This window comes from Penaeus monodon, chromosome 11 (assembly GCF_015228065.2).
Source record: "Penaeus monodon isolate SGIC_2016 chromosome 11, NSTDA_Pmon_1, whole genome shotgun sequence".
NCBI classification, from domain to species: domain Eukaryota; kingdom Metazoa; phylum Arthropoda; class Malacostraca; order Decapoda; family Penaeidae; genus Penaeus; species Penaeus monodon.
The window spans coordinates 24,296,572-24,303,166 of NC_051396.1; the positions used below are offsets into that span (position 1 = coordinate 24,296,572).

General features: G+C 34.2%; 1 protein-coding gene across 1 annotated transcript in view; it reads right to left on the minus strand.

Annotated features, from left to right (window-relative positions):
* LOC119578511 (dipeptidase 1-like) overlaps positions 1-6,595 on the minus strand; it is a 205,108-nt gene that overhangs the window by 50,081 nt on the left and 148,432 nt on the right. The window lies entirely within an intron of this gene.

The following is a 6,595-nucleotide window of genomic DNA, read 5'->3' on the forward strand; positions in this document are numbered from 1 at the left end:
TGCAGACGAACAAGCAGGTTTTCGCCCTGGAAAGGGTACCAGAAACCAGATTCTAAATTTAAAATTGATCATAGAGAAAAACAGAGAACATCAAAAAGACCTATACCTGTGTTTCATCGATTATGTGAAAGCTTTTGATACTGTTGATCACGATATCCTCTGGAATAACATGTACGATATGAAGTTTCCAAAACACATCATCCAACTAATAAAAGCCTTGTATGACCAACAACAAGCAGCTGTAAGAACCACTTATGGGTCAACAGAATGGTTCGAAGTCAAACAAGGAGTACGACAGGGTTGCATTCTGTCTCCGCACCTCTTTAATATATATTCTGAAACAATTATAAGAGGTGCTCTAGAGAATTTTGATGGAACTGTGGATGTTGGAGGATACAAAATATAAAATCTGAGGTACGCCGATGATATAGTTTTGATTGCCAGCAGTATCACTGAACTACAACAACTACTAGATAAAGTTAGAGAAGCAAGCGAAAAGGCTGGCTTGTTTCTTAATGCCAAGAAAACTAAGATCATGAAGATTCAAAGATAACCGGCAATGAACAATGATGAACATGTTACAATCAATGGAATGATTGTGGAAAATGTGAAAGAGTTCACTTATCTTGGAGCTGTTTTAACTAATACATATGATGATTCACCGGAGATAAAAAGAAGAATTACCATTGCCAAAAACGCCACAATTGCTCTCAATAACATCTGGAAAGACCGAAGCATTACCTTACGGACAAAGCTGAGGTTATTGAACTCATTAGTTTTCCCAATTGCATCATATGGTTCTGAGTGTTGGGTGTTGAAGTAGATAGACAAGAAAAAGATCAATAGTTTTGAAATGTGGTGTTACAGACGAGTACTGCATATTAGCTGGACAGAGAAGAAGACGAATGATGAAGTGCTGAGAAAAATAAATTGTAAAGACCGACTGTTGGACATCTTGAACAAGAAGAAATTAAAGTTTATTGGTCATGTAATGAGAAGTAAAAGTATTGAGAAAGACTTGCTGACAGGGATGGTGATGGGAAACAGAGGAAGAGGCAAACCGAAGACAAGACTGAGCGACAATATCAAAGATATTTGCGGGCTGTCGATGGTACAAGTGGAAAGAAAAGCGTAAGATCGAGTTTAGTGGCGAAGGATGGTGGAGAGGTCCACGGCTGCTCAAGCATGAGCATACCGTTGTTGATGATGATGATATATATATATATATATATATATATATATATATAATAATATATATATATATATAATATATATATATATATCATCATCATCAACAACGGTATGCTCATGCTTGAGCAGCCGTGGACCTCTCCACCATCTTCGCCACTAAACTCGATCTTACGCTTTTCTTTCCACTTGTACCATCGACAGCCCGCAAATATCTTTGATATTGTCGCTCAGTCTTGTCTTCGGTTTGCCTCTTCCTCTGTTTCCCATCACCATCCCTGTCAGCAAGTCTTTCTCAATACTTTTACTTCTCATTACATGACCAATAAACTTTAATTTCTTCTTGTTCAAGATGTCCAACAGTCGGTCTTTACAATTTATTTTTCTCAGCACTTCATCATTCGTCTTCTTCTCTGTCCAGCTAATATGCAGTACTCGTCTGTAACACCACATTTCAAAACTATTGATCTTTTTCTTGTCTATCTACTTCAACACCCAACACTCAGAACCATATGATGCAATTGGGAAAACTAATGAGTTCAATAACCTCAGCTTTGTCCGTAAGGTAATGCTTCGGTCTTTCCAGATGTTATTGAGAGCAATTGTGGCGTTTTTGGCAATGGTAATTCTTCTTTTTATCTCCGGTGAATCATCATATGTATTAGTTAAAACAGCTCCAAGATAAGTGAACTCTTTCACATTTTCCACAATCATTCCATTGATTGTAACATGTTCATCATTGTTCATTGCCGGTTATCTTTGAATCTTCATGATCTTAGTTTTCTTGGCATTAAGAAACAAGCCAGCCCTTTTCGCTTGCTTCTCTAACTTTATCTAGTAGTTGTTGTAGTTCAGTGATACTGCTGGCAATCAAAACTATATCATCGGCGTACCTCAGATTTGATATTTTGTATCCTCCAACATCCACAGTTCCACCCAAATTCTCTAGAGCACCTCTTATAATTGTTTCAGAATATATATTAAAGAGGTGCGGAGACAGAATGCAACCCTGTCGTACTCCTTGTTTGACTTCGAACCATTCTGTTGACCCATAAGTGGTTCTTACAGCTGCTTGTTGTTGGTCATACAAGGCTTTTATTAGTTGGATGATGTGTTTTGGAAACTTCATATCGTACATGTTATTCCAGAGGATATCGTGATCAACAGTATCAAAAGCTTTCACATAATCGATGAAACACAGGTATAGGTCTTTTTGATGTTCTCTGTTTTTCTCTATGATCAATTTTAAATTTAGAATCTGGTTTCTGGTACCCTTTCCAGGGCGAAAACCTGCTTGTTCGTCTGCAATTTCCTCTCTTAACTTCAACTTCATTCTTTCAGCAATAATTTTCAACAAAATTTGCTGCTGTGACTTATTAATGCAATTGTCCCATTATTGTTGCATTGGAGTGCGTCACCTTTTTTAGGTATGGGAGTAAAGACTGATTTTACCCAGTCTTCTGGCCATTTTCTTTCATTCCATATTTTTGTACAGAGTTTGTAGAAGAAGTATTCAACACTTTCGCCAGCATTCTTTCTGCTGTTATTTCATCTATTCCGGGGCTCTTGTTATTCTTTACTTCTTTTATGGCTTTTATAATTCGTCCAGCAGTGGCGGTGGTTCATCTTCGCTGTCATTGAGTCTAATTAATGTGTTGTTAGATCTTTATTCTTTTTGTATAAGTTGGAACAATATTGATTCCATCTATCTTTGACTTCTTTTCCATCACATAAAACAAGTCCATCTTCAGTTTTGATAGTGTCCATTGTAGGTTTAAATTTTCGTGTGATGTTTCGTACTCCTTGGTAGAGTTCTTTAGTTGTCTTATTGATAGAACAGTTTTCAATTCTCTGGCAATGTTCATTTAAATATTTTTCCTTATCTTGTCGCAATAATCTTTGAATTTTTGTATTTTGTTTTTTGTAAATTACTTTTTCAACTGGATTATTGATACCTTTTTATTTTAGGCATCTTCTTGTTTCAATTTCACTTAGTGTTTTTTCAGATATCCAGGGGTTTCTTTTTGGCGATAGTTTCTTAAGCAGTGCTCAGCAGGAGTTCTTTTCCTTCTTCCCATAACTCATTTGGTGTTTTATCATCTTCACATTGATTGAGTATTTCAAATTTGTTTGACACTGTAATTCTGTAATTGTTATCAAGAGTTTTGTAGTCGAGCTTTAGAGGTGGTGTTGGATGCTCCATCTTTTTGAGTCTTATTTTAAAGTCGGCACCAGGTCTTGTTTTGGCATTTTTTATGCAACTTTTCCATTTTTGGTTCAGCACAATGTAGTCAATTTGGTTGCGTGTTCTTTTGTCTGGTGAAAACCACGTGTACAAGTGTCTTGGGTGGTGTTGGAACAATGTATTGGCTATAACTAAATTATTTGTACTAAAGAATTCAATAAAATCTTTACCTCTTTCATTTATATCTCCAAGGCCGAATTTTCCACAGGTGTAATTTTTTAGATTATTTTTTCCTACTTTGGCCTTGAGGTCTCCCATGATTATTTTTACATCTCTTTTAGGGATTGTGTCTAAAGTATCTTGGAGAGAGTTATAAAAAAATTCCATTTCTTCATCACTTGCAATATTGGTTGGTGCGTAGCATTGTATAATACTAATATTATGAGGTTTTGCTTGTATTCTGACTTTTAAAATGCGATCATTTATTGGGCTGTACCCAATTAGTGCATTTGCAGTTTTTTTCGTGAGAATCATAGCAACTCCGTGACTATAATTTCCTTCTTCTTTTCCAGAAAAAAGAACTGTCTTGTTTTCTTTAGTTTTGAAACTTCCATTACTTTTCCAATTGGTCTCACTTATTCCTAGTATTTGAATGCTATATCTATCCATTTCGTTACAGACCGTATGTAATTTACCCATCTCTTTCATTTTCCTTACGTTCCACGTTCCGATTTTAATGTGTTTCTTAATTGGACATGTTTTCTTTATCTTCTTTGTCTTCCAGATGCATGTTTAACATTGTCAGCCTGGTTGCCCACTGACTAACGCGCCCCTTGATAACCCACGCGACGGGCGATGTGGTATGAATTGTCGTTTCTGTATTTAATCATTGGTGTAGAGGTTTGTCAGGAGAAAATAAAAGTTGAGTGGAATCCCCCAGGCTCCTTCTCAACTCGCAGTCTCCAACTAACTAGGAGGAACTATCTCTGCCGCTTTTAAAACAGTTACACTGTAATACGCCAGACATATTATTTGGTGAAACCAGTAATCAGTAGAACTGAAGGTGTTTTCACCAGATATTCACTGCCCTGCTGCCGACAGTTTCACCGCAACCCTTGTATAGGGAGCTAATAGGGTTCTATCCTTGTTCAAGGGAACCCCAGGGTGCAGTTTATTGTCTTACCCAGGACAAATATATATATATATATATATATATATATATATATATATATATATATATATATATATATTATATATATATATATATATATATATATATAACACACACACACACACACAACACACATATATACATATATATATATATATATATATATATATATATATATATATATATATATATATATATATATATATATTATATATATACATATACATATACATATATATATATATATATATATATATATATATATATATATATATATATATATATATGTGTGTGTGTGTGTGTGTGTGTGTGTGTGTGTGTGTGTGTGCATGTGCAGTGTGTGTGTGTATGTGCGCACGTGTGTAAGGTTAGGAAATAAACTTACATGCTACTTACATACTGAGAAAATGTGATCCCGCGAGAGTCGCCTGGACTGAGCAACTCTCCATCCTGGCTTTACGTCCCCCAACTTATTCATAATTGATTAATTCATAATTCTGATTCCAAATTGCTAATTAATTCATCAACCTCACATCGGATTTAAATCGGCTTCGCGGCGTTAGAACCTATATTGCTCCATAGACTCCTAGCTAACTCCTAGCTTTATCAGTGACATTTGAGTCTTTGTGAAGTATTTTCGAAAGGTGCTTATTCCGAGAGTAAGGGATTCTCGCCTCTTGCGCTTGGGACGATCAGCTGAGCGTTTAAATCTTTCTAGATCCCCTTTGCATTTGCTGCTTTTGACATCAAGAAGTTATGCGTTACATATATACATACATACATACATACATACATACAGGCATACATATACACATACATACATACATGCATACATACATTCATTCATACATACAGACATACATAAAATCATACATATATACATACATACATACATACATATATTTATGCATGTATACATACATATATAAATGCATGCTTATATACATATATACATGCATATATACATACACAAAGACAAGAAGACATACATACATACATGCGTACATACATACATACATACATAAATATTTACATTTATACATACATACATAAAAACATATACATACATACAAACAAAGTTAAATACATGCATACATGATGATAGGTAAATGTTGATGGTTATAGATATAGCTATAAATATAAAGAGATTGATAGATATAGATATATTTTATGTTTATGTATGCATGTGTATATGATGTATGTGTGTACATAGATACATTCAGATTAATATCGAAATAATAAGTTTATACGTTATGCTTTTTGCTAGAATGTATTACATCGCCCCCTTATCTACAGTACATCAAATCAGACCTATATGTTATGATTGTTTATTCAGGAATTGCTTGTGACGTCTCTTTTGCTGCTTCCCCTTACGGCATGATAGAATTAAAGTTTTATACCAGAATAGTCTCTGACCCTAAATAAGCAATGAAACTATTAGGATAGCAGGCAGGGCATAGAGGGTGAGGTTTAGGGTCCAAAGCGATGTTAAGGCTAATGGTTGCGTGGTAAACAATATGCCGCTAGGATTCTTCAAATTATTTAGGCATGAAAAACTTGCAAAATACACAGTTTGCCGAATCCAAATCAAAATCACGTATACTGTAAAATAAATATATAAATAAGTAAACAAATAAATAAATATATAAGTAAGTCTCTCATAGTATTGTAGCGTTTTGTGATTTTCATTCCAAAGGGTATTGGGAATATATCTGAGTTGGGGAAATAATGGAGATTAGGAAAGGTGTATGCAGAAATCACAAAAGTAGTTTAGTAAGATTGATTGCAATAGTAATGATAATGGTAACGGAAATGATCATACAGATAACGATGACGATAATAAGAAAATAATGATAATGATAATGATATTAATAACAATAACAATAATCAGATAATGATAATAGTAATGAGAGGTGTTAAAATTATGATTTGTATAATAATGCTGCTGATGATAAAGATAACAATAATGTCAATAGTAATAATATTAATGATGCTAATATCAACTAGTAAGGATAAAGAATAATGATTATGATGGAGATAATAACAATAAT